The 13,047-nt window shown below is 46.1% G+C and overlaps 2 protein-coding genes across 2 annotated transcripts in view; both read right to left on the bottom strand.

Moving 5' to 3' along the window:
• The window catches only part of LOC135900530 (uncharacterized), a 129,001-nt gene extending 118,968 nt beyond the window's left edge, over nucleotides 1-10,033 (bottom strand). Inside the window, exon 1 of the mRNA XM_070539565.1 lies at nucleotides 9,985-10,033. The gene's annotated coding sequence lies outside the window, so the exon portion shown is untranslated. The remainder of the gene's footprint in view (nucleotides 1-9,984) is intronic.
• Nucleotides 1-12,095, bottom strand: part of LOC135900531 (sulfotransferase 1C2A-like) — a 44,698-nt gene extending 32,603 nt beyond the window's left edge. Inside the window, exon 1 of the mRNA XM_070539562.1 lies at nucleotides 12,077-12,095. The gene's annotated coding sequence lies outside the window, so the exon portion shown is untranslated. The remainder of the gene's footprint in view (nucleotides 1-12,076) is intronic.
• Between the last annotated feature and the right edge of the window lie 952 nt (nucleotides 12,096-13,047).

The following is a 13,047-nucleotide window of genomic DNA, read 5'->3' as shown; positions in this document are numbered from 1 at the left end:
TTTTATCTGCGAGCTTGAAAGGAACATGTGATTTTATTGCTGGAGGGTAGCTACCCATGCATGTAAGCTCTCGGTACTTATTCCTGATGTCTTCCTGGTGAAAAATTAGCCTTGATACCACTAGGTTCTTCAACAGGATCTTCTGTTCTTATCGTGGCTTCTGCCATTAATTTGTCGTCCCAATAAAGGTTTAAGTTTTTTTTCATGTCTGGACGGGTCAAAAGAAAATCGTAGGTGACATTGGGAATTGTCAATACGTAACTGGTAATAGCATGTCCTTGAAATTTAATAGCCAGGGTTACCCATTCACTATGCATGGTCACTAATCCATCATAGGCTTGGACACGCAATGTTCTACCAGCGTGCAGACGACCGGCATCCACTCGAGTCTTGTTCATAATTCATACCGAAGCTCCACTGTCAAAGAGAGCCTTCAATGCCATCTACCTTAATGGGGGCGTACAATAAGCTTGACGACACCAAATACACTGTCTCACTGAAGCTCTTTTTTTTTGGAGCTTCTGATCCATGGTAGACGATTATGTGGAAATAACTTGCCGTGAAAGGTAGTAATTGGTTCTTCACCATCCTCGCAGTCATGATTGACGCTTCCAAGAGATTTGTTTATGAAGCTATATTCACATTCAGATGACGGCAACGACTCTAGATGCTCACTCAGCTTACGAGAATCAAGTTGCTCTGTTCTACCACCTGGCTGTCTTCTCAATGTAATTCTTGGCACTGAAGTCTGTAGAAAGTTCAGAAGGTCATCAAATGTTGGACCTTTCAGCTGGACATGACTACGGATCTCGATACACAACCCTTGCGTTATCAAAGCCACAACAGCAGAAGACGACAGCGTCGGTTCTGCAGAATAGAATAGGCGACGCTTCTCAAGAAAGTACTCAAGCAGATAGCCACCTGTATACCTGAACTCTAGTGCTGCATGCCATCTTTCTACTGCGTTGCCTTCTAAAGCCGCTAAAAAGTTGCTTTTCCACAGTTTCCAACATGTTGTTCCATGATCCATAAGTTGCACATCATACCATTTTTATGCTATACGCGGCGTGCACGCCGATGGCCGCGCCACTGGTGGCGGCCTTGCGCAGAACGCATGGGAGAGGAGCGAGCCGCGCGCCGTAGCACGCCGTAGTTTGTTGCGTCGCTGATAGTGCTTCTCCGCCTTATTTGTGTTTTCAGAGCAAAATAGGCAACACCCTTCGCATGTGTGGGATGGCCAAAGCTTCCGAAGAATGACGAAGAAGAATTGTTGCAGGGTAGGGGGCTCAAATACCGGCGAAAGCGTGCCGGCGATACGGTTCTAATTATTCCCCGCAAAGCCTCATCAGCAGCAACAACGGTGGCAATGGATCGTCGTTTCGGCGCGAAATTTCTTGTTCTCATCCTTTCCTTTGTCGCTTCGGTGTTTTTTCTTTTTTATTATTATTTTTTAGTCGATTGTAGTTAGACGCGTCAGCGACGAAGTTCGTCTGCAGTGCAACATGCGGTTTAAAGGCATTTCGCTAAAGTTCGGAATGCCGTTTGCCGCTTATATTGTTTTCCGCTTCTTTACCGCGTTGGGCTAGCTAAGCAGCACGACTGCACGAGCGCATTGTATTGTATGTTAAAGCTACACAAGTTTGCAAGAACTGAAATTGTTAGTTTTATGTGGCCCGGTAAATCCTCGCACCAGTTGTCACGCACTTCATGTTTTTACATCTATTTTATGCGTGGCTTCGCACATGTTTAACTGTTGCTAGTTGCTTCATGTATAACTCTTGATTCTTTTGAGCTGCGAGGTTTTAACCCTGCCTCGTTTGTAAAGGGTATACATCACGCTGTGTCTTATCGGAATTACACCAAGCAAGTGCTTCTTTAACAGCTTTATTCATTTCGCCCGAGGCCGTCTTAGATATTGTGGTTTTTTGGGAAATGTGTTTAGAAAATAGGTAGCTCAGGGCGAGAATTGCTAATAGTTGCTGCATATGGTATTTTTGTTACATTTTTCGCTGATCCATTTTTCGCTGAATAGTTCGCGTCACGTTTGGTAAGTCATCACAACTTGATGCTTTCTGATCAGACTTAACACGCCGAGTGATTTGTTTGTTTCACAACGTAGTCGCTTCTTGCAAGTGAATTTTGTACTCAACTGAATTATTTCTTATTATGCTTACGCCGCATACGACTAAACACGGCGTTGCCGCAAGCGCTGGATCTAATTTGACTGGCGCTGCTCTGCCTTTAAATATATCATGTGGCACCTCTCTCTAGTAACATTTAAAAAAAGTACTGCAAAGTTAGTCAGACTATAGCTTTGTACGTCTCCAAGCAGCTCCCTTAGGGAATTTAAAATTTCAAAAACTGCAGCGCGAACGGCAGTTCATCGGCGGTACAGCGCTAACACGCGCTTTTATTAACCCGTGTGTTTGGTGGCTTCGTTGACTATATAGTGTACGCGTTTCTATCAATAAATTCGCAATTATTCTTCTTCAGGCGACTTTCACTACACTTATTCGGCGGCGTCACATGTATTCATCGGCAGAAAAATCACAACGGCATATGCAGACATCGCACCGTGCGGATTTGTTATCTAAGTCTGCACTAACGACGCGTGCTTATTACTGAGGTACAGAAGCAGCATTAAGGCAAGGGTAGAATTTGAAAAAGACAACACGGTCGAGACATCGCATTAGTCAACAAAATTTGTCGGCAAGTTTACATGAGCTCCACTTCATGTAAATGGTCTTCATGGCGTTTGTCTGCGGGACGCACCTGGCGCGTATGTGGACCATGTTGCCCCAAACACCAGTAACATCTTGTTCATACCCGCTCCCACAGAGGTCTGCGTCTTCCCTACAGCTGTCACCGCAGAAGAAGCAGTCTGGCGCCCGAATAAAGGACAAATCGCAGCCGCGAACTTCAGTCACCCTTGCTGCAAAGCGTTGTCGTCTGCTACTGCTCCCACGCGTATTGTTGGAAGCGCCCGCTAGGTGGCTATCAGTGGCGCCTCTATAGGCGGTGCACGCGGCCTATACCGCCCAAATAGTGGCGCATATTCAAAATATTTATCTCGTCGGAGTGCCACATGCTCTTCTCCCAGGCATACTCTAAAAACCAAAGCCAGTAGTGTGCACTTAGCCAGTTTCCTTCAAAAACATCCGGTACAGCAATGCCTCGTGTTGATTGCTTTCAATTAAGCTCTTGGACGAAAGTTCTCATTATTTCGATCTGTTGCATATTGTGCCTTTGCAGTTCCATAACAGTCAAGCCTAGGCCCACCTTCCCGGCACACGTGTCCTCTTTGAGGGTGCTACGTCGTATGGGTTCCAGAACGAGTTCGCTCAGTGTCTGCGGTTGTAGATTCACTGTTTCATGATTCATGTAGATTCATCCTGTTTGCTTGAGGGCTTGGTGGCTGATAACAGTTGCACCACATTGATCAGCGCGGTAGAACTAACTTCGATAAAAGGTCCGTCGCTGGCTCACCATGCCCTTGGTATCGGGTGAACACAACATCCGATGACGCCTGGTCGGTGAAAAACGTCACCCGCATGGCTGGTCTTCCAAAATTGTCGGCTTCGCCAAAATCTAGCGTTCCTAACTAGAACGGCAGCAAAAATGGCCACCCACCTTTGCACGGAGAGATGCATCCACACACACACACACACACACACACACACACACACACACACACACACACACACACACACACACACACACACACACACACACACACACACACACACACACACACACACACACACACACACACACACACACACACACACACACACACACACACACACACACACACACACACACACACACACACACACACACACACACACACACACACACACACGCACGCACGCACGCACGCACGCACGCACGTACACACGCACACACGCACACACACACACGCACACACACACACACACACACACACACGCACGCACGTACACACACACGCACACACACACACACAAATATATATACATACATACATATATATATATATATATATATATATATATATATATATATATAGAGAGAGAGAGAGAGAGATATTAGACGCTATTTATATAGATTTGATTAGAATTACTTGTACTTACGAATTAAATGAGAGAGAGAAAAAATGTGATAATTCGGATTAGTGAGAACGAGTTCTTTCTTCACCCAAGGCGGATGGCCCCCTCAGTTTGGTTAGCCATTGGGCCTTGGTCTTTCAGGTCCGGGTCCACGAGCACGGCATCCAACGAATGTTGACAGCCTTCTGTGCGTTCGTTTTCAGTTCTTGAATGAGCTTCTTCGTTGTTGGGTTCAGCAAGGTTAGGACAGCCCATCACGATGTGACAAAGGGTGTCGGCGCCCCGGAAGATAGGGAAAGGTATGAGGATTAAGTCGGGTGCATTCTATGCATCATAATGCCATGTGCATAGGTGTTTCTTTGGAGGCGCCGCATAGCAACTGCCTTTTCTATGATTAGCCTGTGGTGCGGCAAGGGGTATACCCTTCTTTCAAATTCGCAATGCTGCAGGATATCCGAACATTTTTTGGGAATATCCTGGGACCTTGTCGCTTTTCGGAACCCCTCTGGAAGGAAAGCTCGAATTGTATGATCTCCGGCTGTGGCGCGTGCCGCTTCGTTTTCCGCCAGTGACTCATGGCCAGGGGTCTAGACAATGTAGGTCTCAGGAACTTGCGTGTGTCTTGATATTTCTTGGAGGATTTTCAGAGATTTGGTGAATTTCATGCCTTTTCATAAATTATGAGACGCGGATGGCGAGTCGCTCAGAATTGCGCCGTTTTCGGTGCATGTGGAGATGGTCAGTGCTATTGGCACCCCTTCGGCCGTGTCCGCTCCTGTTGTGATTATCGTTGCAGCAGCGTTTTCTTCGCTTGTGGTGTTAATTGCGGTTACTTCGAAAGGAGGTATCCTTAGATACTTATTCGCATCCGTGAATCTTGTGTTAGGGTTTGCAGAGAATTTCTTGTGGAGTGCTCTTGATCATGCTTCTTTACTCATGCAAATATGGCTGCATATCGCGGGGTACAGGTGCTACTGAGTCTCGTATGTGTGTTGGGAGTCTCAATTTTTCGTCCGATTTCGTAGTTGCCTCCACATCGTAACCCAGCCGAAGGAGTACGCTTCGCCCGGTGGGAGTCAATTTGAGTCTTTCAATCTAGCTTGTTTTGTGCGCTTCTTGGAGTTCCTCCCACGTATAGTGCAGGCCGAGTTTGAGTAACCGTGCTGTAGATGCTTTTTCTGGAATTCCCGATGCAGTCTTGGTAGCTTTTCTAATCATGATGCTTAGTTATTCTCTGTCTGCCATCTTCACGGCCAGGTAGGGGGTGACATACGCGATCCGCCTGCCGATGAGCACCTGTACAATACGCAGTGTGTCTTGTTCTTTGAGGCCGTGTCTTTGGTGTGCAACTCTCCTAGTGAGTTGGCTCTTGTGAAGAAATTCCGGTTAACGTAGGTATTGAAGTTGCTGATGTCGTAAAGTTCGGCTTGGACTGGTGCCATTTGTCGAGTTATGCATTTTTGTAGCTGTTGTGTGACTTGCTGCAGAATTAGACCCATTGTTTTCTGGATTACTGTCTTGGTCACTGCTTGCACCTCTTCCTTGGTAAACATTTCAGTGTCACTGCATTTCACTCTCTTACCCTTGATGATGATATCTGGCACCTAGCAGCATCGGACGAGTTTTTCTATTAACGTTTGTTGATTGCCTAGCTTGGCTTGAAACTCCTTCCTTAGCTTTTTCTCCATTTCTTTGACTTACATTGTTTATTGGCCCTTAAGGACCCCTGGAAGGGACCTTACATAAGGGGGGGTGGAACATCGAACACAACAACGTAGGTCACTCTCAAACATTGATACAATCGGGGATCAGCAGGATATATAGAGGAGAAAAAGTGCTAGCTGAATGTTTTGCGGTCCGGAAGAGTCGTTTCTTTTTATTTGAAAGTTTTCTGAGGGCATTAGAATACAAGGGTCTGCTGGCATCGCCTCGCATACAGACATGGGGTACATATCGGTCAACGAGTGATCACAATTTTTGTTTGGAAAGCAGCCAATCTTCATTTACTGTTCTGGAAGTGGAGGACATGCGGAAGTAATTAAGAAACTTGTCCAGCTCGGTGATAATATTCTGAATGTCAGCCTTCTTATAGTCTCGGATATATTTGACAGATGGCTGACGAGTAGGGATGGGTACGGACAGTATGAACAATTAGGAGCAATCATCGCTGAAACCGGCAATGCATGATAATGACTGAATGGATTCAGGGTTCGAAGCAAGAAAAAGGTCAAGAGTATTGTTCTGGCGGGTTGGCATTTCAACTGTTTGTGTGAGATTGAAGGTAAGAACTAAATTAATAAACACCTTCGTTTGGCCACTGTACCCTGATAAGTCAAGCTAGTTAATGTCAGGGAAGTCGAAATCGCCACAAAGTAAGCACCTGGCGTGGGGATAACGGACCTGAAGATCCAGTAGGATTGAATACAGTTGGTTAACAAATGAAATGTCGGTGCCCGGGGCACGATATCATGCAACTAAAATGATTATACTGGAAGGAAGTGTTACTTCCAGAGCAACAGTCTCATGATTACTGATTGGTAAGACACAGAAAGAGGGCACACTCGACCTCACGAAAACAAACACACCACCACCCTCTACCTCACACTGTCGCGCCTGTACACCGTGAAAGATCGCACAACGTGTAGCAACTCATCATGCGAGATATCAGAAGTTAGCCAAAACACAGTACATATTGCTATGTCTGTACTACTATCATTTAGGAAGGCTTCAGCAGCGTCTTTCTTCGACAGACAGCTGCGAATATCGGTTAGAAGAACCGCCAAAGTATGATAGGTTGGTGCGAAGTATCTCACGCAGGGTGACTGGTAGGGGGCTTGGCGGCGACTTGTAAGCGGGTGGCCATTGCTATAATTGCACTTCGTCGACAGAATTTGTTTCGGAATTTTACATGAATTGTTTGTCATTCATGGTGAGCTTGTCGAATCGGATCTTAAAATTAGTGCTCCTCTCTTGGGCGTTAGTGATAAGCATTTTTCGGGCTGTTCGCACGCGTGTTGAATAATAATCACGAATTGCGTAAACCGTATCATTAAATTGGGTCTCGCTGATATAATCTTTGATTTAACTTTAAACGCCCGAATTTTACAAATATAGAGCGCTTTTTGTCTGCCCGGAATTGCTATAGCATGTGCGCTCGCTCAATGTCGTCAGGATTTACGGTAACGCCAAGTTTCTCTGAGCAAAAGGAAATAATCTGGGTCTCGGACACTGCCGAGGTTTTGCCTTTATTACCCTTTATTCCTAAAGAACTCAAATTTGACCAGAGAAGGCGATTCTCGGCGTCATCAGAATTGTTGGTAAGAGCTTTGATTTCCGTGAAGAATTTTTCGATGCCTGTTTTCAAGGTGCAACAAGACGTCAAGACAGGCGGCCGACCAGACCTTCTATATTAGTTTGGGCAGCGCGGGCTAGCGAATGTTCTGCGAGAATACTGATTTGGGACTGTTCCAAGCGAAACAGTGTGTACTCAGTGGCTATGGTGTTAGGCTGCTGAGCACGAGGTCGCGGGATCGAATCCCGGCCACGGCGGCCGCGATGGGGGCGAAATGCGAAACACCCGTGTACTTAGATTTAGGTGCACGTTAAAGAACCCCAGGTGGTCGAAATTTCCGGAGTCCTTCACTACGGCGTGCCTCATAATCAGAAAGTGGTTTTGGCACGTAAAACCCCATGAAATAGATACAAGCGATACCGGTTCGTCACCATTCGAAGGTCTTGGATTCAGTTCCACATCCCCCGGCATGACAAACAAGAGAGATACCAAATGAACATTGTGGCAAAAATAAAATGAAAAACACAACAATCTACGGTAACAATCAAGCAGGTAAGATGGGCGTGACACTGCGACCAAAAAAGGAATACTGGTTTGGAGGCAACTAGCGAGAGGAAGGTAACTAACCAGCGCAAAAAGGAGTGGTTGCATGACCACGTTTGTCGCAGCGGCGTGCCCCGAATGGCCCTATTTGTGGTTTCACCGGTCACAACATCTGCATACAATATTCCCTTTTGCGAAGCAGATCGCGATCGAGTGGGCCCGGCGAAAGCGCTTGGCGCAGGTAATTCACCATGCAATACGTATTCTTCGTGCACGAGCATTTTATTGGTGCATGATCGTGCAGGCTCCTTTTCTTTGCCAGCAGCCACGCTAACGCCTGCTTCAACAACATCAAGCGACATCACCTATGAAGCTCGGATATACGGCGTTATCACCCCTTCATCCAAGCCATTGATTCGTGACGTCATCAGCCTCTAGCTTTATAAAGACTCTACGAGACCCGAGGATTTTCAGTGGGCCTGGCGAAAGCGCTTGGCGCCGGTCATTCACCGTGCAATACGTTTCGTTCGTACAGGTTGGCCACAATTTTCGCTACGTAGTGATAATAAGCTTTAGTGGTTCTGCCGTGCTCCAAAGAAAGTTGTATCCATCCATCCATGATGGATGGACAACAGGCAATAAGAAATGATATATCGGCCTTGAAAACGCGCCTTGAGACTACGGGAAGAACTTTCGATAGTTTTGAGAAGCACTTCATTCAGTTGGAAGGACACGGAAAAGCAAATACAAGCGCAGCTGCTAGCTTGGTCGCAACTGTAGGCGAAATGGAAGAGGCGTTCCAATCACACCAAGCCAAACTGATCCAACTGAAAGATCACAGCAGGCTTTCAAACCTGATAGCTGTTGGCATCCCAGAAATCCCCAACAAAACCGCATCATTGTTAGACGACAGAGTTCAACATTACGCGACAAGGATTTACATTTGGGCGAGTTGGTACTGGTTGAACATCTTGAAGGGGCACTGCCATATTACGAACACCGGAGGAAGAATCGCTGTCCTGTGTGTTCCTGCCTTCTGTCTTCGTCATATTGCGCTGCCCCTTCAAGGTATCAATACCGCTCCGAGTCTCGCCCAAAGCAGGCGACCTTGACACTTTCCAGTGAGGTCTTCGACCTTTCTACAGCTTTGGACAGCGTTTATAATATAGCGAATGAGGAGGAGGAAGTGGGAGGAGGTAACTGACCCCGAAGTTTTTCTGACAACGCTGCACGCCTAAACGTACGCTGTCATTTGGGAATTGTGGGCCTCATTTAACGTACAGGGGCGCCTTCTTCTATCACTCAGACATGGTTTGAGAATTTCGCGCTTGTAAGAAATTGACGGCTCTGCTACCGCCATGGTCGCAATAAAGTTCTCGGGAATACAAACGAAAATAAGCAAGGAAGAATTGCTGCCGATATACACGAAAGGAAATGACGCATATACGATCATTCTGACGTGTTCAAATTCTGTGTGCTAACTTGACAGCTAGGTGTTGTTTCTACTTGCTCTCTCTTATTCTTTGCGTGAATACTGTAAAAAAACTTCCCGTTAATCTTCTTTGTACGTTTGGTGCGGAAATTTCGTATTCTCAAAGGAAGCCCGTTTTAGCAGCGGGCATCATAGGTTGCTGCGGATAGGTTCTTGAACATTTGTAGTGTTATCCAGTGTGTAGTGCCAACATCTATTCGCATATTTGGTTCACCGAATACGTTTTCCAGATCTGTATAAGCTAGCGTCTATGTATTGTGGGCTTATAAAGAGGGCTCGCGTCAGGTGCAGGTGTTCGGAATTTGACTGCGTTATATTTTCTAGTGTTGTCACGAGAAAGCATGTGCAGGATATCTCGGTAGTGTATTTGCGAAGGTGTTTTGGTTGAGATTTCGTGTTGCACGATATAGTGTCATTTGTTGGTGGCACTAACCTCTTGTTTCCCAAATCTCACGCATGCACGCGGTCTTGAGCTCGCTTAGGTACACGATATAATTTCGCTGAATTTGAGCAGTACTTGACACTTCTGTGTAAAAATAAAAAAAAAGGGAAAGGTTTTCAACGCTTACCGAGAGGCCCCAAGTCGCGTATCGTTTCCTCGTCGTGTCTGCTTGTCCCTTGGCGTCCCGAAAGCTAGCGCTCCCGGTTAGCTATTCAGAAAGGTCAGTCGCGCCGCCGTATTAATACCGGTCTGAGTGTCCCAATGCAGACGACCTTGACAGCTTCCAGTGGTGTCTTTGGCCTTTCTACAGCTTTGGACAGCGCGTATACTAGAGCGAATGAGGAAGAGAAAGGGTGATTAGGTAACTGAGCCCGCAGTTTTTCTGAGAACGCTGCGGGCCATAACGTACGCTAGGGATTTGAGAATTGTATGCCTCATTTAACCTACAGATGCGCCTTCTTCGATCACTCAGACATGGTTTGGATGTTTCGCTCTTGTAAGAAATTGATGACTCTACTACCACCACGGTCGCTATACAATTCTCGGGAATACAAACGAAAATAACAAAAAAAGAATAACTGCACACGTACACGAAAGGAAATGACGCATATACGATCTTTCCGACGTGCTGAAAATCTGTGTGCTAACTTTACAGCTAGGTGTTGTTTCTACTTGCTTTCCCATATTCTTCGCGGTCTTACTGTAAACAATAAACGTTCGGTCATTTTTCTTTGTACCTTGGGCCCTATAACGTAAAACGATTCAAATATGTTCTTATTGCAATCTCCTGACGTCAAATTAGTGTAACCGCCGCCGCAAGCATCGGGCGGTCACCCGCCGGGTTGTCTGAACATAAAAATCAAACGCTCACCTCGTTCATATATGAGGCCACTTTTGTTTGTTTGGAAAACGAATAACGTTGCCTACACTGAACGGCTTGTCTTATCTAATTGGCTGACAAGAAATGAGGAGCTCGCTCAAGTGGAGAAGGATTTGATGGGTCGGAAGCACTGCACTGAAAATCTATAACCGGATAAAGAGAGTGGTGCCGGCGTCTGCGATTGGTCCAGTTTCCCTGAGATAGCCTGCGCTCGCTGGTCCAAAATCGCAGCGGCACGCAAGGGAAGCTTTCAGAATGACGCTAAAACGGATCCGCACCAAATAATAGTTGCACAACGAGGTCCTAAACGTGCCGAAAGTGCTCGAAAACATTACATTGCCACGCAAAAAGTTTAATGATACGCAAATAAACCCATGCTAACATGCCCGTCAGAGTAGCCAGTGCCTGAGCGATCAGCCGCATGCATTTCTATTCCTTTTGGAATGGGGCAGCCTGTGGCTATTCAGAAAAAAACTGTTTTGTTCGGCATAATAATGCATCTTTAACGAGTACACGTCACTTTGACGCGGTGGGTTTTTGCAGTCTTGTGGTGTGGCATGAACGGCAGGAGAAGTGGGTGCAGCGCGAAAATTTTTCACCAATAGCCGAGGGCTAATAGCGAAAAGGCGTTGAATCAGAAATGACAATTTTTCTCTTTTTTGGTCAAATCATGCATAATCAGTGTGTACACGTTATACAAGCTGGGGAGATACCGCTAACGCGGTTATTGTGAAGTCGCGTGACAGACAGGTGAAGTGGGGTGGTCCGAAAATCTTTTTGACCAATAGCGGGGGGCTGATTGCAGAGTTAGAATAGAAAAGTTTGGAGTAGTTTTACGTTATAGCGCCCCTTTTGTGCGAAAATTTCGCATCCTCAAAGGGAGCCCGTTTTGGTAGCGCGCCTCTTAAGTTGCTGCGGATAAGTTCTTGAACATTTGTAGTGTTATCCAGTGTGTAGTGCCAACATCTAATCGCGTATTTGGTTCCCTGAATACGTTTTCCAGCTCTGTATAAGCTAGCGTTTATGTATTGTGGGCCTATAAAGAGGGAATCGCGGCAGGTGCAGATGTTCGGAATTTGTCTGCGTTGTATTTTCTATTGTTGTCACGAGGAAGCATGTGCAATGTATGTCGGTAGTGTAATTGTGAAGGCCTTTTCGTAGAAATTTAGTGTTACAGGATGCAGTGTGAATTGTAGGTGGCCCTAACCTCTTCTTTCCAGAATCTCACGCATGCACGTGGTTTTGAGCGCAGCAGGTACACGTTACTTTTTCGCTGTATTTGAACAGTACTTGACACTTCTGTGTAAAAATAAAAAAGGAAAAGGCTTTGAACGCTTACCGAGTAGCCCCGAGTCACGTACCGTCCTCTCGTCTTGTCTCCTTGTCCTTGGCGTCCGAAAACTAGCGCTCCCGGTTAGCTATTTACAATGGTAATCGTGCCGCCATATCTATACCGGTCTGAGTCTCGCACAAACCAGGCGACCTTGACAGCTTGCAGTGGTGTCTTCAGCATTTGTACAGCTTTGGACAGCGCATATACTAGAGCGAATGAGGAGGAGAAAGGGGGATTAGGTAACTGACCCCACAGTTATTCTGAGAACGCTGAGGGCCATAACGCACGCTAGGCATTTGAGAATTGTATGCCTCATTTAACCTATAGGTGCGCCTTCTTCAATCACTCAGACATGGTTTGGATGTTTCACTCTTGTAAGAAATTGATGGCTCTACTACCACCACGGTCGCTATAGAATTCTCGGGAATACAAACGAAAATAAGCAAGAAAGAATAACTGCATACGTACACGACAGGAAATGACGCATATACGATCGTTCTTACGTGCTGAAAATCTGTGTGCTAACTTTACAGCTAGGTGCTGTTTCTACTTGCTTTCCCATATTCTTTGCGGTCATACTCTAAATAAACTTCCGGTCATTTTTCTTTCTACCTTGGGCCCTATAACGTAAAACTATTCCAATATGTTCTTATTGCAATCTCCTGACGTCAACTTTGCGTAACCGCCGACGCAAGCATCGCGCGGTCACCCGCCGGGTTGTCTGAACGTACCAATCAAACGCTCACCTCGTTCATAGGAGGCCACTTTTGTTTGCTTGAAAAATGAATGACATTGCCTACACTGAATGGCTTGTCTTATCTAATTGGCTGACAAGAGGTGAGGAGCACGCTCAATTGGACAAGGATTTGATGGGGCGGAACCACTGCACTGAAAATCTATAACCAGATGAAGAGAGTGGTGCCGGCGTCTGCGATTGGTCCAGTTTGCTTAACTTAGCCTGCGCTCGCTGGTCGAAA

The sequence above is a fragment of the Dermacentor albipictus genome, chromosome 5 (genome assembly GCF_038994185.2).
Source record: "Dermacentor albipictus isolate Rhodes 1998 colony chromosome 5, USDA_Dalb.pri_finalv2, whole genome shotgun sequence".
Taxonomy (NCBI): domain Eukaryota; kingdom Metazoa; phylum Arthropoda; class Arachnida; order Ixodida; family Ixodidae; genus Dermacentor; species Dermacentor albipictus.
Note: the sequence above shows the minus strand (reverse complement) of the source record. Positions and strands in the feature narration are given on the sequence as shown.